Genomic DNA, 25,964 nt, shown 5'->3' with positions numbered 1-25,964 from the left:
TTTTGGGTGTAGTGATATCTTCGGCCTCCGGAATCAGAAATTACCCTTTGCACCCTTCAAACGTCAGGGGTGCCCCATCTGAATAGAAGTCCCCCAGTGTCAATGTTCGCCCTCCCTCCCACATAGCTCTCAACCATTTGTGTCACAAAAGCGGGTGAAAACACTCGATTTTGTTTTTGGCGGGTGAAAGGCCCATTGAAATGAATGGGTGTGCTGGAGGCTTGGCGGGTGAGTCTGCTGTTTACAAGACGGGTGACACCCGCCAAAAGCGTGTGAGTTGAGAGCTATGCTCCCAACGGGACAAAAAATGGGGCTGCATGCCTGGTGTAAAGCCTGCGTTATGGGCCATTGGCGTTAGTGGGCCTCCTCCTATCTTTATATTCTGACATGCATGTCCCAGTACTACAAAGTGGCTTTGGAGGAAGTGGGCTGTCTGCTGTGTTGCTGTGCTGTGGAACGCTGCTTGTGTTACTTGGATCTTACTTCAAACTTGATTTTGGGGCTACCTCTGCACGGACATTGTGCCACGCCCCTTTTTGGGGAAAAAATCTTAAATTGCCCAGAGGGCACGCTCTTGCGCGCATGCTCTGAGGAAGTGGGTCGGAAGTGGGCTGTCTGCGGTGTTACTGTGCTGTGGAACGCTGCTCGTGTTACTTGGATCTTACTTTGAACTTGATTTTGGGACTACCTCTGCACGGACATTGTGTATGAACCTTATTACAATTTTAATATAATTTAACATTCTATTTGAGAATTATAGGTTTTAAATATATTCTTTTCAAAAATATATATACATATTTTTTTAGGCCACTGTTATATCCGCCCTACGTCCCGCAGCGCGGTGACGTAGGGCCTCTTAATAAAAGCCCTGCCCCCGACAGTGGGAGGCAGTTCCGGGCGAACCCAGCACAGCGTGTGGGTGTCTCCTTTTGTCTGCGCTGCTGCCGATGCCGCGCCCCAGGCCACGCGGCCTCCTGGACTGGTGCCAGCCCCACGTGCAGGGCCTCCCGAGCACCGGTACATAACAATGGCGACGAGGAAGTGAGCGAGCAACCACACGCTTTACATCACCTCACACGCGGACGCCACACGGACGTCCCGCACAAATTTTTGGACACCCGGTGGGGGGCCACCGAGACCACATGACCCCCACCCCAAAAAAAAAAAAAAGAATTTCTCTCGTTCATTCCCTATCCAAAAGGAGCGAGAATTTTTTTTTCTCTCTTCGTGTGTCTTTCCTCCTGCATGGCGCACATGCTACAAGGCGCCCATCGGTCGACGCACAAGTGCCAGGGGGCACATTCACCGCGAAAGAACACTCCTCAATGCAATGTGCGGACGAACTGATGAGGCAGGACGACATCAGACCAGCACGACAGCATAATCAACAGACCGAGGGTACGTGACACCATGGCGGCTGGGTCATCAACTCCTGGACCTTCCACGCCGTCCAAGATCGCGGCAAACCTGTCGATGGCGTCGCCACCACCCCGCTCGCTGGGCAGTTCGTCGACGTTGGTTCAACCGTTCGACCCATTCACCGACCCGTCGTCCAGTGGACCCAGATGGCAGTTATGGCTACAAAAGTTCGAGATGGACATGGAATGCAAGGACATCACGTCATCCAGAAAGATGAAAGCTCATCTGCTCCTCAGTGTGGGCGACGAGGTGTTACGCATCTTCAACTCGATGAATGTTGATGATGGCCAAGACCGCGTACCTGAGTGCGAAGGACGCCTTAACGGCGCATTTCCTCCCACAACTAAATCCAGACTATGAGACTTTCATTTTTTGCACGACTATCCAGGCCACTGATGAGACTCTAGACGCCTACCACACGAGGCTGAGGAAACTGGCCATGTCGTGTGAGTTCACGAACACTGAGAGGGAGATCAGACGACAAATCATAAATGGCATACATTCGGAGACGCTGAGGCGTCTCGTACTCAGTGAGAAAGGAATCCTTCATCAACGCATCCTGGAACTGGGTCGACAGAGGGAGCTTGCCCACTCCAGGGCCGCCAATATGGAAGCGACACTACAGAAACTGCAGCCGCCACTCTCAACAGCGATGGTCGCCCAGATCTCCGACAGACCATTTACGAGAGGTGAAAGCGGCGGCAACCACACCCAGAACAGGTGGCAACCTCGAGTACCAGGACCCACGGAATGTGGGTGTTGTGGTGGTCAAAGACACGGAAGGCGAAACTGCCCGGCGCAAGGCACCACGTGCGGAGCGTGCGGCAGGAAGGATCACTACGCGAAAGTGTGCAGATCAGCAAACACGCCACTGGAGTCCCCACAAGGCACTCAGGATAAGGGGTCCCAGAAAAAAAAGAAGCAAGCCAGCGCAAGGAGGGTCGCGTTAGTCAACTCCTCGACGGAAGAGGAAGGTTATGATCTCTCAGCCCTACGGCAAACGGCAGGCATGGAGAGCGAAGGAAAGGGCCGAAAGGTATACCTGGTATCCGCACTGAACCAGGGGACAGTACCGCCGAAAAGAACCGCCAGGCGACGAAAATGCACGGTCTCCATCCAAGGCCAGTACGTACAGATGACCATTGATATGGGAGCCTCGGTAAACGTCATGCCAACCAGTGTCTTCCAAACTCTTACACCACCACCTGAGCTGAAATCTACAGACACTCGTCTATTTGCCTACGGTAGCCGGAGACCCCTGCCAGTCATCGGGAGGTTCCGCACCATGCTAGAACGTGGCGAACAGAAGGTGTGGTCAAAGAGATATGTCGTGAAGGCGGGGATCTAAAGCCTACTGAGCGGAGATGCGGCTGAAGATTTGGGCGTGGTCAAATTCATCTGCCACATTGACTACGCAGCCGAAGTCGAGAACATTCTCAGGCAACACCCCAAGCTACAGAAGGGGATAGGCTGTCTCAAGGGAAAGACTATCAAACTACACATTGATCAATCAGTGCAACCACGTGCGGTGAGACACCGGAGGACGCCGTTCCACATGAGGGAACAGGTAGAGAAAGAGTTAAAGTCACTGGAAGCTGCCGGAATCATTGAAGAAGTCACAGGACCAACACCGTGGGTCTCCCCGATGGTGGTCACCAGGAAGCCCAAACAGCCCGGAAAAGTCCGGATCTGTATTGACATGCGTTTGCCCAATGCGGCCATAAAAAGGGAACAACACATGACACCAACAATCGATGAAATCATCACCGACCTCACTGGGTCATGTGTGTTCTCGAAGGTAGACCTAAAAGCGGGGTAGCACCAACTTAAGCTCCACAGAGAGTCGCGCTACATTACCACGTTCTCAACCCACCTGGGTCTGAGGAGGTACAAGCGCCTGAGTTTCGGCATCTCCTCGGCCGCGGAAGTCTTTCAACAGACCATCCAGGAGGTCATCAGAGGCATACCAGGGGTATTGAACGTGAGCGATGATATCCTAATACATGCACCTGATACCAAGGAACACATCACGAGACTGAAGACACTCCTGGGCAGGTTGGAAGAAGCCGGACTCACAATCCATCGAGAGAAGTGCGAGTTCCTCAAATCGGAAATAACCTTTTTCGGGTACAAGTTTGACCGCACTGGCATCTCACCTGATCCCCAAAAAGTGGCGGACATCCAAGCTGCTAATCCCCCAGCGACCCCCACCGAAGTACGCAGTTTTCTGTGAATGGCCACCTACTGTGGCAGATTCATTCGAAACCTAGCGACCCTATCTGAACCACTACGGGAACTTACAAAGGTCAGCACCAAGTGGGTCTGGGGGCAGGAATGCCAGGAAGCTTTCGAGAGCATTAAAGACTCCCTGTCGACTGATACCAAGATGGCCTACTACGACACGGACCTACCGACAGAACTATTTGTGGATGCCAGCCCAGTAGGACTTGGAGCAATCCTGATGCAAGTCACGAAAGAGCGCGAAAAAAGACAGATCGCATATGCATCCAGGGCACTCACAGCTACGGAACAAAGGTACTCCCACATAGAGAAGGAGGCCATTGCCGTTCTATGGGGGTGTCAACACTTCCACATGTACCTGTATGGGCGCAAGTTCACAGCAGTCACTGACCACAAGCCCCTACTACCAATTTTCACCGGGTCATCGGCGCACCCACCAGCCAGAATCACCAAATGGCTGCTACACCTCCAGCAATATGATTTCGAACTCGTCTATCAGCCGGGCAGTAGCAACCCGGCGGACTTCCTTTCGAGACACCCACGTCCAGCCACGCAGCAGGAAGTTCTGATCGCCGAAGAAACGGAGGAACACATTTGTCAAGTGGTTCGCACCATGAGGCCCAAAGCGGTAAACATGGAGGACATTGCAACTGAAACCCTAAATGACCCCTGTTGCGACTTTGTAAAAGATGCCATCATGTCAGGCAACTGGAAGGAATTCATGACGCACACCCGCAACAGAACCGAGGGGGCTAGGGAGTTCCTGGCCGGCATGTTCACGGTTCGACAAGACCTCTCAATCACCGAAGGAGGGCTCCTGCTGAGGGGAGATCGTATCATCATACCCCCAAATTTGCAAGACAGGATAGTAGCCCTAGCGCATGAGGGACACCAGGGTCTCGCAAGAACAAAGGCCCGGGTCAGACACAGGGTGTGGTTCCCGCACATCGATGATCGGGTCGAACGCCTAGTGAACACCTGTTTATCCTGCCAAATAACGGGTGGGCCCGCAGATCCAGAACCGATTCTGTCGGCCGAGCGCGGCCGGGCACGATGGGAAGCGATCAGAGAGGGTCTACATCTACTGGTGGCAATCGACGATCACTCACGCTACCCAGAGGTCGAGATACTGGAGTCCACCGCCGCGGAAGTGGTCATCCCGGTGATAGAAAAGATGTTTGCCACTCATGGTCTGCCCACAACCGTTAAGAGTGACAATGGACCCCCGTTCACAGGGGAAGAGTTCAAGCAATGCTTACAGGAATTGGGCATCAAATACCACCACATCATGCCGAGGTGGCCACAAGCCAATGGGGACGTCGAGCGGTTTATGAGGACCATCAATAAGGTGCTCCGAGTGTCAAGGGCAAACGCCAGCCCGTGGAAGGTCGACCTATGCCGTTTCCTGCGGAACTATCGGGTCACCCCACACAGCACCACGGGCATACCACCTGCTGACCTCATGTTTGGAACCATCATCAAATCGTCGATTCCCCATCAGCCTAGCAGGACCCCCGATGACGTCGACAATGCCCGCATGGAGATGAGGAGAACACGTGCCAATGCTCACATGAGTGCCAAACGAAGAGCAAGGCCGTCCGACCATCGGGTGGGTGACCAAGTCATCATGTTACGAAACCCCACGAAGTCCAAGCTAGACACCAGGTACGAGGAACTGTCATGGACTGTCAGTAACCGGCGCGGAACCATGATAACAGTGACCCGGGGGCGTCGGAAAGTGACAAGGAATGCCTGCTGGTTCAAGCCCGTGCCTTGCACTCTCTGGACGGACTGCGAGGGCCCTCAAGGCGACGACAACTTACAACAAGACAGCGAAGAGCTGGCGCAAGACCCAGAGGAAGAAGCCGTATGGGACCGCAGCTGGCAACCAGAGAGCCTGGCCGGCAGTGGGGACGCCTGCAGTGAAGGTGAGCAGATTCACGAGCCGAGCGGGGACAGCCCCCAGGTGAAGCGGTATAGTCTGAGAGCCAACACGAGGCCGCCCGCGAGGCTGAATGACTATGTATGCTGAGCAGACACCGTCGCCAAGCATCCCACACAAGGGGGAGCTGGCACAGTGTGAAAAGAGAACTGTGTCAGGCGTTTGAAGTTGAGTATGTTGATTGTGTTATTGTTAAGTTTATTTGAAATAAAGGAGGAATGTTATATCCGCCCTATGTCCCGCAGCGCGGTGACGTAGGGCCTCTTAATAAAAGCCCCGCCCCCGACAGTGGGATGCAGTTCCGGGCGGTGTCTCCTTTTGTCCGCGCTGCTGCCGATGCCGCGCCCCAGGCCACGCGGCCTCCTGGACCTGTGCCAGCCACACGTGCGGGGCCTCCCGAGCACCGGTACATAACAGCCACGCCCTTTTTGGAGAAAAAAAATCTTACATTGCCCAGAGCTGTGGAACGCTGCTCGTGTTACTTGGATCTTACTTTGAACTTGATTTTGGGACTACCTCTGCACGGACATTGTGTATGAACCTTATTACAATTTTAATATAATTTAACATTCTATTTGAGAATTATAGGTTTTAAATATATTCTTTTCAAAAATATATATACATATTTTTTTAGGCCACGCCCTTTTTGGAGAAAAAAAATCTTACATTGCCCAGAGCGCGCGCTCCGAGGAAGTGGGCCGGAAGTGGGCTGTCTGCTGTCCGCTGCTCACAGAGCAGCGCGCTTGCAATTCCATCCCCTGTATCAATAACCAGTGGCTTTTTGGCTGTATCTTAATATATGTAGATCCTGGATAAGGACTCGTGTGCTTAACGCACGTTAAGTGTGAGAGTTTTCTTATTCTCCTCCGAAAGTCATAATAAAAAGCTGCGTGCAGTTAACTCACACTGTGGGTATAGAGAGTATGTAACGTTATATCACCTGTTTCAGTGGGTGATCCAGGATTACAGCGTGACCTGTTAGTAATTTTATTCACAATTGGAGGTGACACTTCTTACTTTACTTCCTCTGTACACATACTTGTATATGGTTGCAATTTATGTTAGCTTCCTAATTCAAATTCGTGGGGCCAAGCACTGTACTCCTCAAAAATGGCGATTAATACTTGAAGTGGGAAACACAATACACCAGCAGTTCTGATCTTCAAGGAGGGTTCTTTTAAGTTTGAAGAGAATGTAAAGCATATTACCAAACATATGGAAGGTCCTCTTGTCCCCCTCATTGATATAAGCCAGGATTGTGATACAGCGTCGCACGCTATCTTTGCAGAACAGACTAATGATGTAAAGGGACTTTGTAATTATGCTTGTGCTTCTGGGGATGTTTCCACTAAAAAGAAGTTGTTTCGAATCAAGGAGATGTATGATAGGGAACTGTCAATCCAGCATAGTTTCTTAAGCATGAGAGAAACTATCATGCCAGGGACGGGAACCAAATCAATTATTAACCCTTTGAGTGACCAAATATCAGACATTTCTATGATGTGGTCAACTGTCATGACTGAACTCTCGAAGCAAGCACGACTTTCTTTGGGCCCATCCACTCCAGCCACAGGCAGAAAAGGTGGCATAGAGCATATTTATTTGAATCTATCTACGGAACAAAATGCCATTGCTACTGCTTTACCCTCTGTTTGTCAATTGCAGGCTACCTCAGATGTGAGCAGCCTGAAAATGAGTCCTTCTACAATTGCACAGTTGAAGGGTTTTAGGATGGCTATGTTTCAAATTGATGCTGAAGGTGCTCCAGATAAGGCAACTCATATTAATAATCCAGTGAGATGTGGGTGTTCGAAACCTGTAGACATACATTCTGCGCCCAGGATAAACTATGAGCCTGTGCACAATACCTTTTCAGAGCCCTCTCCTGTTGTCCACACATCGGAGAACATGGGTTTGCAGTTTCCTGTCTTAAGCAGAATCCTAAATCTCTTAGATAAGGGGCACGGACTGACTCATTTGGAAATAAGGGCTCTAAAACAGTCCAACACTGAGATCTTAGCATGCATCAACAAGATTGAAGGAATGCTATATGGCAGCAAAAACAAAGCTATTCCTACTAATAATGCATCTAATGATGGCTTGGTGGCAAAGTACACCCAGGACAATGCCATTCAAACTAAATGTCATGATACTAATGTGAAGTTCTCACAAACTGAAATTGGAGGGAACGCTGCTCTGTTTTTGACATGTTCCTTCTCACAAGCGGTTACAGAGCAGAGAGAGGTAATGGTCACCTGTGAGAACGAGTCCAATAAACATTCCCAATGCCCTCAAAGGGAAAATAACAGCAGAATGGAGGAGATGATCATCCAAATTGCCGGCGACTTAACACGCTTGGCTAGCCTTGGTCTACCCTTGGAACAAAATTATGTTCCCTCCTCTGCAATAGTGTTGGATAGTCCTTCAGCACTTGTCCAGGTGATTGAACAGCAACAGATTGAGGAGTCACCGGGAGAAACTCCACCCAATGACAGTATGGACAGTGGGTCAAATACAGATGGGAGTGGTTTGAAGAAGGGAGCCTTTATGTCACGCAAGCAGAGAGGCTTACACCAAAGGGCTCTAAAACGCATACAAAATGCAAAAAGTGCTATTTGTTCACAAACAAATTAAAAAAAATATCAAAAAATATTGCACAAACCTCCAATCAGGCAGCACACAAACCTGTGAATGAGGCATTTGACAATGCAGACTGAAATGTCGAGGAAGGTGTGGTAGATTTAGATCAATTAAATGCTGAAAGCAAGCTAGCTCTGCAGCACCCTCAGGATGATGCAGACCTAGGGTGCCGCAACAAAATGAAAAAAGTCAATGCAAATAAAATTAAACAAACTCCAATACATCAACAGGGAAAAGCCAACGCCATGGTGGGATCTAACAGAGATGGAAAATCAACTGGTTTATCCAACAAATCCATAAGTCCTGTATCAATAGTAAGTTGTAAACAAACCCAACTATCTTCTTTCTATCCTACTAAGGTGATCTCCACAAAACTTCTACGACAGTCTAACGGCTCAAATCATGGAACCCCTTTACAGGGCTACTTAGGCCAAGCTAAAGGTCCCTTAGTGGATCGTAAGATTAAGGGGGTCAAACCACAACATCTGGGAACAAATGGAAATTCCAATATGGCTAGTTTGGCCAAACATACAAATGTAGATCCCTCACATCCCGCCTGTTCAACAGAGTCAGATGAGTCTGGTGAGGGCATGGCGACAATGGGAGAAAGTGAAGGTGTTTCCAAACCATGTCATGATGATGCTTCACTGATACATAATCCTGCAACGGTATTAGGATGGTGCAGCTATCCTAACATACATGGCAATGCACGATTAAATCGCAAATTTATATCTAAAGCCTTTTTATAAAATACCTATGTTAAGACTTAAATTCGAATGATGTGGATTGAGTGAAACTGGCAAATGTCAACAATGGCAGAATGATATGTAACATTTCTTCATCTATCATCTTAAAACAGATTTGGGATTTACAAATGGAATTTGCTCATCTGGGGAATTAATTTATTACAGGATGAAAAGCAAGCGGTTCTCTGTCTCCTCAGCCTGATGCTCCCTCTGTTAATTCAGGCAATGTTGTTGTACCGTCTACTGCTGCGTCTGACGCCATTGCTAATTCTTCTGTCTCTTATTCCTCGAGTAACATTCTTGCTATTGATATAGAACTGAATGTAGGAAATAAGGAAACACTGTTGTTGATCAACTTATATTTCAACCCGCTTAAACATAATTTGGCTGAGGTTATGAACACCTTTGACTCAATTCTCGAAAATGCTGTGTTAAGTAATAAGTATGAGGACATCATTGTTGGAGGTGACTTTAATGCAAATTGTCCTGGGGACTTTCACGATAGACATGTCCACAAATGTTCAAATAATCCCAAAAAATCTTTTAAACTTGGACATCGGTGGAAGGAATACTTTCTTGCTTGGAACATGAGGGTTGTACGTTTTTCCCATGACACTCTACAATACACATGGCACAGGGAAAAATGTGTCTCCACAACTGATTATTTTGTTATATCTGAGAAAATACTGAAACTTTGCTCTCCAAGTGTTTTGATGGATCTGGGTTATAGTGATCATTGTCTCATCTCAATTAAAATAGACTTACCTTGGGTGCGGCTTGCTACTGTTCCTGAATTAGCTCTGGTAGAAATAGAGCGTCTCCCGAGCATAATTCGATGGAACACATTCTTATGTAAAAAACGTGTTGAAAATTGAGAATGATGGTTTTATTTGATCCAAATGTTGACTATACATTCCAAGATTATGTTTATCTGGAAAGATTTAACAATGCGATCGTACGGGACAGACGGACCTGGCTATCTGGTAGCTATATAAATAAGCGTAAAATTCACCTTCACCATTTTGACTCATACATAGCTGCGCTCAAAAAACAAAAACATAGTGATTTGAGACACTTAGCAGCACAAAAGATATCTATTGGCCAATATATGGCCACTAAAAAACATTGTAGAAGACATCGTCATTTAATGCATCTTCATGACAATCAAAAAATAATAAACCATCTATGCAAGCATAACACAAAATCTATTTGGCAGATGTTCAAAAATTCTGGCCCGAGTCTTACTGAGTCGGCTCTGCCCAATGTGATTTCTGCTAACACTACTACTTTACCTCGCTTTTTCTGGTCAATTGATGACATTATTTGGGCCATAGGTAAACTCAACTTTTCTATGCATCTGGACCAGATGGTATTCCGGCTTGTGCTCTAAAGACTGATGCAACTTTTTGGGCCAGAATTTTGTTCTTAAAATTTGAAAATATCTTCAATACAGGTTTAATTCCCCACTCATGGCACATCACCCTGATTGTGCCAATCTATAACAAGGGCAATCCTGTGTAACCTGTAAACTATAGGCCTATAGCCCTTATGTACTACTCTTATAAAATATTTTCCATACTTTTGCTTAATGAGATGGAACAATTTATATAATCGCATGGTATTCTATCTCAAAACCAAACTGGGTTTCGCAAACAAATGGGCACATCGATGAATGCGATCATCTTATCACACATGCTACATTCTTGTAAAAAAAACCTGGTGGGCAACATCTACATGGCGTCCCTAGACTTATGCTCAGCATTTGACTGCGTTATTCGCAACACTCTGTGGTGCAAACTTAGAAAACTCGGATTCCTTGAAAACATCATTCAGCTCTTGGCGTTATTACATACAGACACATCCTTTAAAATCCGTATTAATAGGCATGGTGATGTAACTCATGGAATTCTTACTTGTATGGGGGTGAAGCAAGGCTGCAGCCTTGCAGCTACACTCTTTAATCTGTATTTGGTTGACAATGAAGCAATTTAGGGACAAATATTGTGTTAGCGGGTAAAACCTGGCAATCTTAAAAATACACTGGCTTGCATACGCCGATGATATTTTAATTTTTGACAAAACACCCATGGGTCTCCATAATAAACTACAGGCTTTTTCAATCTTTGCTTTCAATCACAATTTATGTCCTAACGTAGGTCCTAACGTAGGTAAATCAAAGATTTTAATATTGTCAGGTTCCAAAAAAATTCCTCGTTATTCATGTACGATTAACAATCTTAAATTGGACAGAATATCCATGCTTACATTTCTGGGTTTTGATATCACCAATGATTTTAACAAAAACATTGGCGTGACTCTTTAACAGCAAAAATGAGGCCATTGACTTCGCAACTAAAGATTATTTACCACAAATATTGCACATTTTCATTGAGTCCTGCAATTCAATTCTACTTATTAAAGATTGAACCAACACTTCTGTACAATTTAGAATTATGTCTGCACAACATCGATGACTTAATAAATTCCCTACAAGGGCGACTGTGGAAACAAGTTTTAAATCGGGCTAATTCAGTTCCAAACACGTGCATACGCATAGAACTTAGTCTGTCTAGCTTGTCATCTCGATTCCTGTGGCGTCAATTAAATTCTTATGTTAAAATGCTGGATCCCCCATGAAATTCTATCTATGTGGAATTCTCCAGGATTTTGGCCTTACACAATCCACACTCAATAATTATTTTTAAGAAGAGAATGGATCTTGCCTTGCAACGTATCAACATCACCAAAGAGGATCTCATAACTCGAGTGGGATATTCCCAAAAAATGCTATATCAGATGGATTGGGTCGATTTTGATGATGAAATTGGTTCTTACAAGCTTTATAAAGAATTTGCCTTACATACGCACAAAAGGGTTCCGAGGCTGACGTACATTGAATGCTTCCCCGACACTAAATTACGTGACATATATATGTGGTTTTATTTGAATCAGCTTCATTCCAAAGAACGCATTAGTCAGTGGTTGTATTTCAATTCTGATATTTGTCGATTTTGTAAGAAAGCTCCACAAAAGGAAACTTCAAAGCACTTGGTTATCTATTGTAGTCACTTTGAAAATGAGAGACTAGCTTTCTTGGGGAGAGAAATGTAATGAACACTGTATCTTCACGAGAAATGCTATGGGTTAAATGCATGAATAATCCTCACTTTTCATTTATGTGTGCTTTGGGTAGACTCTTATCTAAAATTGAAAATTAACTGTTGCAGGGAATGAATTATGTTGCAAATGGCTCAAATTTAGCTTTGTGATAATCTATATACTCAAGCTATCAACAATGTACTTATCTACGTGAGGCATTAGATGTTTTCAAGCATCTTTTCTAACAGGTGCTCTCATAATAAGATCTCAATTGTTGTAATGATTTGGGCTAAGCCAGTTGGTAAAGTTACTCAGTGATTATTGCAGTAATTCAATTTAGTATGAATTTTAATCTGATATTGTGGAAAGTTAGATGAATTTTTGATTTGTCTTGTATAAAAGGTTATCTTGTTTATATATATACGTATCTAATTTTTTATATGTGTGAAAAGTTTTTTTTGTAAACTAAAACACACAGTATTAATAAAAAAAATAATAAAATAAGTGGCTTTAGTCGTTTCCAAGAATGTTCCCTCTCTCCCTCTGTCTCGCTGCCAAGAAGCCCAGATATTCGAGGGGGACCCCTGTTGCTTCCTTTTCCAGAGTTATCCATCGATTCTGATTCTCCAGAGAAACCCATTGTAGCATTGGTGCCACTTGTGCTGCCCACAAGTATCTGCAGAATTCTGGTACCCTCAAACCCCCAATAGCCTGTGGCCGAAAAAGGACCTTCCTTGTGACCCTGGGTTTCTTCCCTTTCCAAATGAAGGTCATAACTTCCTTTTGTAGGTTCTTGATCGCTGGGTTTGGGATCTGCAGCGGGAATGCCCCCATTACATATAAGAATCTGGGGAGAAGGAACATCTTGATGGCTGTTATACGTGCTGACCAAGACAGTTCCTGCATGTTCCATCTTTTGAGGTCTTCTATCAGGGCTTTCAGCAGCCCGGGATATTTGCCATGCGAATGTGCGATGATTTTATGGAATTCTAAATAAAGTGGAACATTTTTGTACTTGGTTTCCTGACTTCCTTTTTGGATTGAGGAGTGCTCCTCCAACGACTGTTAAGCTCACAGCCGAATGGATGTATTATATATATATATATATATATATATATATATATATATATCTAATTTTTTATAAGTGTCAAAAGTTTTTTTTGTAAACTAAAACACACAGTATTAATTAAGAAAAAGTGGCTTTAGTTGTTTCCAAGAGTGTTCCCTCTCTCCCTCTATGTCTCACTGCCAAGAACCCCAGATATTCTAGGGGGACCCCTGTTGCTTCCTTTTCCAGAGTTATCCATCGATTCTGATTCTCCCGAGAAACCCATTGTAGCATTGGTGCCACTTGTGCTATCCACAAGTATCTGCAGAATTCTGGTACCCTCAAACCCCCAATAGCCTTTGGCCGAAAAAGGACCTTCCTTGCGACCCTGGGTTTCTTCCCTTTCCAAATGAAGGTCATAACTTCCTTTTGTAGGTTCTTGATCGCTGGGTTTGGGATCTGCAGCGGGATTGCCCCCATTACATATATGAATCTGGGGAGAAGGGACATCTTGATGGCTGTTATATGTGCTGACCAAGACAGTTCCTGCATGTTCCATCTTTTGAGGTCTTCTATCAGGGCTTTCAGCAGCCCTGGATATTTGCACCAGATAACCTCTCATGAGTAGGTGGTAAATGTATTCCTATATATGCAATGGACTTATGTTCCCATTTTAGCAGATATCTACTCTCCTATTCCGTCACCCGCTCTGACTCTTCAGTGTTGAGTGCCTTAGATTTAGGGTAATTGATATGAAACCCTGAGACCCCCGCAAATGTGTCTAGTCATTTAATGGCTTGGGGAAGTGAATGGGCTGTGTCTTTTGGAAACATTAGGATGTCTTCTGCGTAAAGGGCTATTTTTTGGGGTCTGCACGACCCCAATTCCACCCCTTGTATACCTTGTGCTTTCTGGGCCATTTGTGCCAAGGGCTCCATGGATATGGCAAAAATCAATGGGGAGAGCGGGCACCCTTGCCTAGCCCCTTTGCGAATTGGGATGCTATCTGTGAGCTGGCCGTTAATCATTAGTCTTGTGGTTGGATTCCTATAATTGACCAAGACCATGCAGGAAAAGACAGACCCACAAACAAATTTCTCAAGGGTCAATTGTAAGAAGCCCCAATCCAGGCTATCAAAGGCTCTGGAGGTGTCTAGTGCCAACACTGACATGCGTTGCCCAGTCCTTCTTCCCCATTCAATGGTGTTTATAGCCCTGCGGATGTTGTCATAGGTGTGATGTCCTTTTACAAAGCCCACCTAGTCCGGGTGATTGATTTCCGGGAGGACGCTAGCCAGTCTCTGTGCTAGAATGGTGGAGTAAATCTTCGCATCCCCATTTAACAATGCAATAGGGCGATAGCTTCCGCATTCAGTGGGATCCCTACCCGGTTTCAACAGGAGCACTGTGGTAGCCGGACCCATGTCCCCAGTGACACTCCCTGGATCCCTTATGTAATTGAAGAGGTTCATTAATGGGCCCACCAGAATACTGTGGAACGTTTTATAGTATACATTACAGAGGCCATCTGGCCCCGGGGATTTATTCCCTCACAAGGCTTTGATAACGCCCCATACCTCCTCCTCCGATATTGGTGCTTCCTCTTGCCTCCTCTGTAATCCTCCTCTGTAATTTGCAGAACCTCCACTTGCCCCAGGAATGTTGCTTGTGCCTCCCATTGTAGATTATCCCCTTGCAGGTTATTTGAGTAGTATGTGTGCATAATCTCAGATATCACTCTTTCCCCCTTTCCATACCTCCCCCCGGGTGTTTGAGTTGATTGATATGATTACAGACTTTCTGTTTCTGTAGTTTCGCCACTAAGAAACAATTAGCCTTATCCCCTTTTATATAATACATCTGTTTTGTTTGAAGGAGGAGCTGAGCCGATTCATCCGCATAGTAGGCCTCTAGTGCGGCCCTAGTGTGCTTGAATTCTCGCCATGCTTTCTCTGACCTTTTGTAGCTATAGTGGGCCTCTGCACCGTTCACTTTATTTCTAGTTCCTACCTCTCCCTCCCTTTCCTCTTCAGGAAGTTTGCATTGTACGCAATACACCATAACACCTTTGTTGAGGTCTGCTATTGACCTGGCCATATCTGAGGCACTATACTTGATGTCCTTCTTTAGTTAAACCTTTCTAGCAGGTCAGATTTGCGTAGTGGTGGGTCCTCCTGCGTTGACGTATCTTCTGAGGGGAGGGTGGATCTGGGCAGCCGTTTGTTGCTGGCTACGCTTATTGGTTTCTGTGGCCTGATGAGTGTTTTTATATCCCCAGATGTCGACCCCTTCTGTTTTGATCCATGTTTGGCCATGTTTCTATTCTCCGAATGGAAAGGGGGACCACAGCGCCCGCCTCGACCTCGGATCGGGCGCTGGCTCACAGCTCCTGGTTCCAGCTATCAGACCACCCCAGACTCTCTGCCTCCAAGTTCTGCGGGTCTTCCACGTATTCTCAGGCATGGTGAGTGTTTACTCCTAGCCCGGGGTACTGTGTCTCCGGGAGCTAGTCTATGCTTCTGAGTGGTTGCGCTCGCTTGCTTAAGTATTTGTGGGGGAGGCCTTCTGGCCAGAATATGCTTGTTGACCAGTTGGCCGCTCCTTGGGTTAGCTGCCCTTTAGTTACTCTCTAGTGTAAGGGCTAGGGTCCGTTGGTTACCTATCGCTGGGTAGGAAGGCGGTTGTTGCTCTTCACTGTCCCACTCCAGGGGGTTCTAGCTGCCGGCTGCATGTGCCCAATATTAGTTTGCTAGTAATTAGGCAGGGCTTTCTACTGCATGCAACATAGCATTGCTTAAGGTGGTGGTTCTTCCACTGCTTGTGTGGTACTCTTAGTGTCTTTGAAGCCCTTGGCCCGTGAATCAGGGACTTTGCTGTTGCTAATACCAATGGCTTGTGTTGTCGAGCCGGCAGTCTTTATTTCATTTCCGGCCTCGCTCCCTAATTTGGCTACAGCTGTACCATGTCTTACATAGAGCCCAGGCTACTCCCCCAGGCCTCCCTTTCTGCCGTGCTCGCACTTCCACACATTCAGCCACCCCTAGACTCCTTACTTCAGGTGATGGATCGCCGACTCCCCCTCCGTGGATGCTGTCCCAGGCCCCTCTCCTCCTCTAAACGTTTCTCCCTGCGTTGGGGAAGGTGCCTCCTGCAGCGGCCCTAAAAAGCTACACAAGACAAAAGACATTCTATAAGATCTGAAGAGGAGATGTCAAAGATAAGCAACATTTCAGGATAGAAATGAAGATGCTTGTGCGAAGAAACACTGGAGAAAATGCAAAGTCATTTTACACTTGTACAGATGCTGTAACGCAAGTAGACGAAATAATCCTGAGGCTGGCTATGTAGTGAATAGATTGTGGCAATGCGCCAATGTATATACATAGGAATGTATAGAACCTGGATGTTCCACGATGAATTTTAGCAAGACTTGAACCCCGTGAATGGAAAGGGCTTCAGTGTTGCACAGTTGGAAAACAGCTAATGGTGAAGGAGAATTCAAGAAACACTGTCTGGCCCAGCAGAAGAGTCGAGGCCACTGTGAGCCTGGTTGTCTGTCAAGTAGTTACATGAACGTGAGAAAGAAACAAACTTCGAATGGATTGTGTCCTCCAACGTATTCCTCATTTTATGATAATTCGTTATCGCCAGCTTCGCTGCTTCGGAATTTTTTTTCGGCAGGGGGCGCTGTGGTCAAGGTCGTGGCGTCGATGGTCCCTCGACAGGCTCCGTACGTTGTTGACGTCACTGATAGTATAAATAGCTCAAGCCGCGCCCGTTGGCTTCAGTTCTGTTTTTTCCGATTGCTTCACTCTCGAGAAAAGCACGCTTCAAAAAATTCTACTGAAAATGTCGTCTTCTTCAACACCTTCAACACCCAAGACTGGGTTTAAAAAGTGTATCGACTGCGGATCGAAGATGTCGACCACAGATCCTCACTGCGTTTGTCTCTGGTGTCAGGGTTCAAGTAATCAAAAGGGCGACTGTGGCTCTTGTCAGTCAATGACAGAGAAGGCCCTTCGTAATAGGAAAGGTAAACTGGTGGTGGGGAGGGAAGCTTCTAAAGCCTCGAAGGCTTTGTCTAAAAAACATAAAAAATTGAGCAATTCGAAAGAATTGGATCGTCATAGACACTCTAAGAGATCTCAATCTTGTAGTAGATCGAGGTGCTCTTCATTTTCCTCTTCTAAGAGAGTAAAAATGAGACATAGATCTCCTTCGTCATCTTCCGATTCATCGACTGAAGTGGTACGATGCCCGACTAAGTTGGATTCCCCTAGAAAATGGGAGAAATTTCGAAAGAAGATGATGGAGGTATTTGAGAATGCGGCCTCAACCCCCTCAAAGAAACCTCAGAAGAGCCGTACCCCTGTCGCTCCATTGGACGACAAAGGGAAGTCGGGAACTACTGTGGTAAAACCTGGTAGTATGGAGGAAACTCAAAAAACTCGAGTCGACGCCAAGTCGTCGAAGATACATCGAGAGTCGAGTATTTCACCGATACCCGATAAGAAACAGAAGTCGTCGAAAACTTCCACGACTTCGTCGACGCCATCGCCGCCGGCAGCTTCGACATCAAAGCCAAAAGCGTCTTCGACGCCTGTGTCGAAGCCTTCATCGGGGTCGTCGAAGATTCCTTCGACACCTTCGAAGAATCTTTCCATTCCTTCGATGAAAACTCAGGTGGAAGAGAGGAGATTTACTCCATTACCAAAATCAGATTTTTTTTTAAGTCAATGTCTTCGAATTTTGAAGAATCTGGCTCTGAGATGAGGAAATATCTCCTTTTGGAGTGCAGTATGGCACTAGACAAGTTCCAGAAGAACTTATAGACCCAGAATCTAATATGAGAGACCTGTGTGAGACTCTGCATTCTGCTAGTGGCATTGACATGTCACCTGAATTAGAGTTTGCTAGGCCTGACCCTGCAGAACATGCAGATTCAGGGTACAGGAGTCTGATGAATAGAGTGATAGAATATATGGGTTGGGGTAGAACCTCACCCACTTTTGAACAGGACGATATGACGGACATAATTGTTCGGGGTCCTCAGAAGGATCCAGTTCTCCCCTTCCATAGGGCACTTCAGAGAACAGTGGAAAAGAACTGGGAAATTCCTGAAAATATTGCTGCTGTAAACAGTAATTTTCCCCAAAAATGTAGACCGTCTAGTTCCGATCCTGAATATTTAAACAGACATCCCACTTCAGAAAGACTGGTTGTTGAAGCAGCAACTACTTTAAGACAGACTGCATATCCTACTATCCCCCAGGATAGAGAGGATAAGAAAGTCGATGCTTGGGCCCGTAAAGTTTTTACTTCGGGCAGTATGGCTCTTAAGTCAACCAATGTCACCTGTACCATGGCCAGGTTTACCCATACCCTGTGGGACTGCATTTCGGCGGCGGCTGATCATATTCCAGAAGGCTAAGAAAGGGAAGGCTTCCTGAATATTGTCAAAGACGGGAAGGAGGCAATGGGGGGAATGCCTCCAGTCTGGACTGGATACTGCTGATAGTATCAGCAGATCCATGGCTGCAAGCACTGTACTACACATATTTGCGTGGTTGAGGAAGTCGGGGTTTGCACCAGATGTGCAGGGCAGACTTCTCAACATGCCTTTTGATGGCTTGAGGCTGTTTGGTAGTAAGGCTGATGAAAGCCTAGAAAGAATTCAGATCTCAAAAGCGGCAGCTAAATCTCTTAGCGCCTCCATGCGACAGCCTCAGAAACCCTATTCGGGCTCATCTTCCTGGAGGGGTTGTTCTTTTCGGTACTACTCCTCTTTTGGTAGAGGAAGAGGATAGGCTTTTCAAAGAGGCAAAAGGAATGTCCCTCGTGGTGGACGAGGAAGAGGTGCGAAACCAGCCTCAGGAACAGCATCTTTGCCCTCAGCTGCTCCTGCAGCCGCCTCCAAATCACTCTGAGACCTTGTTACACAAAACCCCAGTGGGAGGCAGGATCTCTCAGCATCTGAAGGAATGGCAGGGCATTATCTCAGATGCTTGGGCACTGGAAACAGTAGCTCAAGGTTACTGTCTCCCCTTCCTAAAAAGGCCTCAGAACCATCCACAGGGAACCAACTCTGTCAAAATTCGAGATCCGCTCCTGTTGCAGGAAATTTTAACCCTGCTGGAGAAAGTTGCTATAGAACAAGTACCTGTAGCGGAGAGGAACAAGGGTTGGTACTCCCCATACTTTCTCATTCCAAAAAAGGACGGAGGATTGAGACCCATCCTAGACTTAAGAAACTTGAACAAGTTCCTCAGTAAGGACAAGTTCAAGATGGTGACCCTTTCTCATATCGTTCAGGCTCTCCAACTCTAAGACTGGTTGGTATCATTGGACCTTCAGGATGCTGACTTTCATGTGCCAATCCATCTCAAGCACAGAAAGTACCTGAGGTTTGCGATTGGCAATTCTCACTATCAATTTCAAGTTCTGCCATTCGGGTTGACCTCTGCCCGAGGGTTTTCACCAAATTAATGGCGGTGGTGGCAGCGAGTCTCAGGAGAGGGGGGATTCACGTCCACCCCTACCTGGATGATTGGTTGATCAGAACACGTTCTCCCAAACAAGCTCAGGAACATCTTTCGATCACCTGCCACTTCCTTCACAAATTGGTCTTCTCCCTCAATTTCAAGAAGTCCCACATGGTACCATCCCAAAACCTCCAGTTTATCTGAGCAGTCTTGGATACTTCCTCGGGAAAAGCCTCGCCTGCCGAGGTGAGAGCTCTCCTCATTCTGCAGATGGTAACAAAGTTCCAGAATGCCCACCATCTACCGGCCTTTTATTTTTTTTGAGGTTGCTCGGCCTTGTGGCATCCTGCATTTTCCTAGTACCAGAGGCCAGATTGAGAATGAGATCCCTTCAATGGGCACTCAGAACTCAGTGGTCCCAGTTCTCAGGGAATGTGTCGGATCTTCTGCAAGTCCCGAGCGCAGTTGCTCAGGATCTACTATGGTGGGCTTGCAACAACAACATCCTCAAAGGAGAATCTTTTTGGCAACCAGGGCCGGAGATAACAGTAGTAACGGACGCCTCACTCACGGGGTAGGGAGCACACACCAACGATCTGACAATCAGCGGTCGTTGGTCTCCATCGGAGTCCAAACTACACATCAACCTATTGGAGCTGAGGGCAATCAGACTAGCGGTGAAGGCCTTCCTGCCCTCGGTACCGGGAAAGAATGTCCTGATAATGATAGACAACACAGTGGCCATTTACTACCTCAACAAGAGAGGAGGTGTAGGGTCACTACCACTGTGCAGAGAGGCAATGCAGCTCTGGTTCTGGGCAATACGAGAAGGAATCTCTCTATCGGCAGTTCACCTAGCCGGAGGGTAGAACACAGCGGCAGATGCTCTGAGCAGGCAGATCACAGTCTCCCACAAGTGGGAGCTAGCTCAGGAAGTCCTTCTGGAGATCTTTGCCCTTTGGGGAACCCCTCAAGTGGATCTGTTCACTACCGCGATCAACCGGAAGTGCGAACAGTACTGCTCAAGGGAATTTCCTCCAAGAGGAGCTCTAGGAGGCACGTTCGTAGTGGAGTGGAAGTTCCCATTCTGTATGCTTTTCCTCCAGTCCCAGTGATTCCTCAAGTAATCAGGAGGTTGAGAAAGTTCAGGAAAACCATGATCCTAATTGCCCCGGATTGGGCCATCAGGACATGGTACCCGGACCTTCTGGACATGTCCATCTGCCCTCCAATATGTCTTTCGCAAAGAGAGGATCTTCTCTCGCAAGAGGAAGGTCGGGTTCTCCATCCAGAGGTCAAGACACTCAACCTTCACGCATGGTTTCTGAGAGGTTGAGATACAAGGATTGGGATCTTCTGGATGACGTTATGGAGATTTTGCTTTCGGCCAGAAGACCAGCAAAGAAATCTTTGTGCTGATGTTGTTGGAACAACGTCGTTCAGTAACTGGTGCAAAGATGAGGATGTGGACCCTTTTCAATGTGGCACCCCAATGGAGCTTTCTTTCCTATAACATCTAGCCATGAGGCTCCAGATCAGAACAATTAAAGGATATCTTTCTGCGCTGTGCATTTTCAAGCGCTCCTCGGAAGAGGTTTCCTACTTCAAGATTTCATTAATCATTCAATTCCTGAAAGGGCTTACTAACGTATACCCTCCAGTACCTTTTCATGTCCCAACTTGTGATTTAAATCTTGTACTTAAGTTGTTTGACTTGTATACCTTTTGAGCCTCTGCACTCTTGTGCCTTGAGGCTTCTAACATTAAAAACTGTCCTTCTCGTGGCCTTAACATTAGCCCACAGGGTTAGTGAACTACAGGCTCTCTCATGTAAACCTCCATATACTACTTTTTACAAGGACAAGGTAGTTCTTAAAGTTAAACCTTCCTTTTTACCAAAAGTAGTTTCTGACTTCCATTTGTCACAAAAAATCATATTACCAACATTCTATCCTCCTCCTCATTTGGGCAAAGAAGAGGAGAGACTGCATAGACTGGACCCCAAAAGGGCTCTCAGTTTTTACATTTCAAGAATGTCAAAATTACGTCAAGATGACCAACTCTTTGTAGGTTATACAGGTCATAAATTGGGATTATCGGTGACAAAACAAACAATATCCCGCTGGATCATTCTGGCTATAATTGAATGCTACAGATTGGCAAGAATGGACCCCCCAGATGGGCTTCGGGCTCATTCTACTAGGGGGATGGCTACTTCTGCGGCTCTGAAGAGGGGAGTTCCTGCAGCGGATATTTGTTCAGCTGCAACATGGAAATTGATGCATACTTTCATCAAGCATTATTGCTTAGATGCTTTCTCCTCCAATGAGGGGTTATTTACCAAGACGGTACTTCATTCCGTCCATGAAAACAGTATCTAGTACTCCCACCTCCAAAATTGCCACTGCTATGGGAGTCTAACATAAGATAAGGAATACGTGGGAGGACACAATCCATTCGAAGAACAAGTTACTTACCAACTGTAACGTTCTTTCGACTGGATCTTCCTCCCATGTATTCCTCATCGACCCTCCCAACCTACCCCACAGTACAGTTTGCGTTTTCTTACACTTTCCTCTCACGGAGAGTGCATAAGTCATGAGGCACGCCTGGGTGTTCCTCCAATATTTCATCGAAAAAACAGAACTGAAGCCAACGGGCTTAGCTCGAGCTATTTATACCATCAGTGACGTCAACAAGGTACGGAGCCCGTTGAGGGACAATCAACGCCACGAACTCGAGCACAGCGCCCTCTTCCGAAATAAAACTTCTGAAGCAGCGAAGCTGGCGATAATGAATTATCAAAAAATGAGGAATATGTGGGAGGAACATCCAGTCGAAAGCACGTTACAGTTGGTAAGTAACTTGTTCTTCTGTTTTAGGTGGGATTAAAAAACACTGAGGGAGTCAAGTGTTCATCATTTAATAGTATTATATGCAGAGTAAAGCTCAAAAGCGTGGTCTCCAGTCACATGGTCAGATGAAAATAGACTTTGGGTCGAGCTACACCGAAACCAGAAGATAAGACCCTGACACACTCCCTTTTATTCTCAGTCACAGAGAGTCTCTGCAAGGCCAAGTTCAAAGCTTTAATTGAATGACAGATCGCAAGAGTGATGATGGGTGTTGGGCTAACTGGGTGGGGAGGCATATCCAAACAGACCCACCCAGCACCTGGGGTACCAGCCTGCGTGATGCTAGCGTGTGGAATATTCCAGAAGGGCACAAGTGTGCCAACCAACTGTAGAGGGCCACGTAACAAAGAGCCCTATAGTTTTTATAACCAATCAATCATTGTGTATTTTGTGACGATGAAGATGACTTGCAGAGGGCTTAGTTGTCCACCTGATGTTAGATATGCAATCACAACCCCCAAGTTAGTATGGAACGTATACTTTGATGCTCCCTGTAAGCCTATCACATCCCCAAGTAGGATTTTGTAGTTTGCCACGTAGTATGGCGTCAATGATGACACATTTGGACTATAAAAGTGATGTTTTTTATGAAATTCGTCCAGATTGTGCTTTGTGACGTCCGTTGATGTCCGTTGTAACTCCCTGTTTTAGACAATTGCAAATAAAACAACACTGAGCTTTTCCCACTTCCTGAGTCAGTTTGATTATTGATGTATGAGTACATTCTGCATCCCCATCCATCTCTAAGTATTGCTACCTCGTCTTAAAGGACCCAGGTCTATGGGTTCACATCCCTCAAGGGGAGGAGGATAGATTTTCTTACATTTACTTTAAAACCCGACACTTTACCATAGTCTTCCTGTATCTTAAGTACCCTTGGGACTGATGCTGATATCTCTGAGAGGTACAACAGTACATCGTCTGCATATATACTTATTTTGTGGGTGTCCACTCCCACTTTAATACCACTTATCCGCTCAGCCCCCATATCTTTTCACCCAGAGGTTCCATCGTCAGGGCAAAAAGGAGGGGCGGTAAAGGACATCCCTGTCTTGTGCCCCTGCTGAGCTTGATTTCCCTGGACAGTTTTCCATTCATTACCACTCTCGCTGTGGGGTGTGAGTAAATCACACCGATTGCTCGACACATTCTGTCCCCACCCCCTATCTTCCACAGCATTGCAAAGAGGAATCCCCATTAGACCTGATTGAAGGCCCTTTTTGCATCTAAACTCAACAAAGCATAGTCAGCCGGGTCCCCTTTGACATGCTCCACATGATCCAGGGTTTTCCGTATCGCATCAGGGCCCTGTCTCCCCGCTATCAATCCCATTTGGTCTGGGTGGACAATACAGGGCATATTCTCTTCGAATCATGTAGCTAGGATACGTGTAAATATTTTTTCATCTATAGTTAAGAGCGAGATAAGGATGTATGGTGCGCATTGGGTTGGATTCCTTCCCTCCTTCAGAATTACTGTTATCAGCGCCCTACTAAATGTTGCCAGCGCCTCCCCTGTGTCTAGGATGTGATTATATAGCCTTACCATGTGTTGTACTAGGACTCCTGTGTATTTCTTATAAAACCCTATGGTGCAACCATCTTCTCCTGGTGTTTTCCCATTTGGGAGGCGATTAATCGCCTCCTGGACCTCATCAGCAGTTATCAGGCTCTCTAGGTGTTCTACCTCCGTGGTTGTGAGCCTAATCATTTTCCCATCCTGAAGGAACCTCCCCACTGTAATTTCCTCCCTGGGGACTTCTGTTCTATAGAGCTTCTCATAGTATTGGGCGAAGCCTTCAGCTATTTCTTTCAGTGTACTCTTGAGATCCTCGTCAGGATCCTCTAGAGTGGATAGCCATGTTTCCGCCCTCTGTGCTCGGAACCTTGCTGCTAAAAGTGCATCCGCTTTGTCCCCTTTTTCATAGTATTTATGTTTGCGGTATCTTAACTTCCTCAGGGCTTCCCCCAGTCCTAGCACTTTCAATTCCACCCTCTTTAACAACAATGTCCCCCTCATCTTATCTATCCTCTCCCCCTCGGCATGCATCCTTTTCTCTCCTTCTCCTATCTCCTTTCGGAGCCTCTACTCCTGTAGTCTTCTTTCAATTTTCTGCCGCTCCCCCTCTCTTATCAAGAGCCCCCTCCAAGTTGCATTCCCACATCCCAGACCATCATTGCGCGCACCTTCCCGGTATAGTCTATCTCAAAATATTCTGTTATATCTTTTGCTAGTTAATCTGCAAAGTGTGGGTCTTTCCAAAGTAGTTTGTTGCAGCGCCAGCTGCTGTCCGGTCTATACAGTCCTTCGATGTCTAGGGTCATCCGGACCATGTCATGATCGGTCCATCCCACTGGCCTGATTTTGCAACTCATCACCCTTGTTGCGTGATCCCTGTTCAGCAGTAAATAATCAATCCTGGTGTATGTAGTGTGCAGTGTGGAGAAAAGGGTGTACGCTCTCTCTTGTGGGTGCTGCATTCTCCAGACGTCAACTAATCCCTGTGCTTCCATAGCACGCCCTACGTGTCCCAATTTGTCCTCTCAGCCTTGCGGCCCTTCCTCTCCCTTTGCTCTGCTAGCCCATGTTTCACTCGCCCAAAAGTTGAAATCCCACTATAGTATATAGTTCTGTTTCCAGCCTTTGCACCTCATCCAATGCTCTCTGTATACATCTCTCTTGCCTCTGGTTGGGCACATATACTGTGGCCAATAATACCCTTGTCCCTTTCAAGGTGCCTTGCAGTATTAGCAACCGACACTCCAGTAATTTAATCACTACACATTCCTGCAGTCTGTATTGTTTATGCAGGATCATTCCGACTCCCCCTTTATTGGTCAGCCCAGAAGTCCAGTGGACCTGTCCTACACACGCCCCTCTCAATGCCCGCTCTTCCCCCTTCACCTGTCACGTTTCCTGCAAGAAAAGTACATCTAGGGATGCTTGCTGGAATTCCCTCGCCAGTTCTTTTTGTTGGTGGGTTTAATCCTTTCACATTCAGTGTGCTCACAACCAGACCCATGCTAGCTTCATCCTTCCCCATTGTGTTTCTCCCCGTTTGCCCGCCTCCCCCTCTCTTTTTTCTTGTAACCATTTTGTAAGGGGTCTGCAGTTTCTACGCCTGGAAAGCGTGAGGTTGGATACATTTTGATAAACTGTTACCTTGGAGCCGTCAAAGTCTACGTTCCCTACGTTGTTTCGCTCTATTCAGTACTTCCATTTTATGCTTGTAGCTCAGGATTCGAGGGCCGCTTCAGTATGATTTCCCTCCTCTGTGTGCTCTTTCAAGTTGTACCACTTCTCCTCCTTCTGCTTCAAAGAGATGATGTACAAGGGCCTGCACCCTTTCCTCTACTTGCCCCGGGGTTTCTCTCACCATTTTGTTGAGGCCCAATATCCATATCTTGTATCTTCTCTCTCTATTTTCTAAAT

At 46.4% G+C, this 25,964-nt stretch overlaps 1 protein-coding gene and 1 long non-coding RNA gene across 2 annotated transcripts in view; one reads left to right on the top strand and one right to left on the bottom strand.

The window, feature by feature from the left end:
* LOC138569764 (uncharacterized) overlaps positions 1 to 16,302 on the bottom strand; it is a 466,562-nt gene extending 450,260 nt beyond the window's left edge. The window contains exon 1 of the long non-coding RNA XR_011303323.1: positions 16,189 to 16,302. This is a non-coding gene — a long non-coding RNA (uncharacterized lncRNA). The remainder of the gene's footprint in view (positions 1 to 16,188) is intronic.
* The window catches only part of LOC138569763 (cAMP-responsive element modulator-like), a 1,496,827-nt gene that overhangs the window by 1,158,077 nt on the left and 312,786 nt on the right, over positions 1 to 25,964 (top strand). The window lies entirely within an intron of this gene.

This window comes from Ambystoma mexicanum, chromosome 2q, assembly GCF_040938575.1.
Source record: "Ambystoma mexicanum isolate Mex_15411 chromosome 2q, UKY_AmexF1_1, whole genome shotgun sequence".
In the NCBI taxonomy this organism is placed as follows: Eukaryota; Metazoa; Chordata; class Amphibia; order Caudata; family Ambystomatidae; genus Ambystoma; species Ambystoma mexicanum.
The sequence above is the reverse complement of the archived record's forward strand: the minus strand, read 5'-3'. Positions and strand labels throughout refer to the sequence as shown.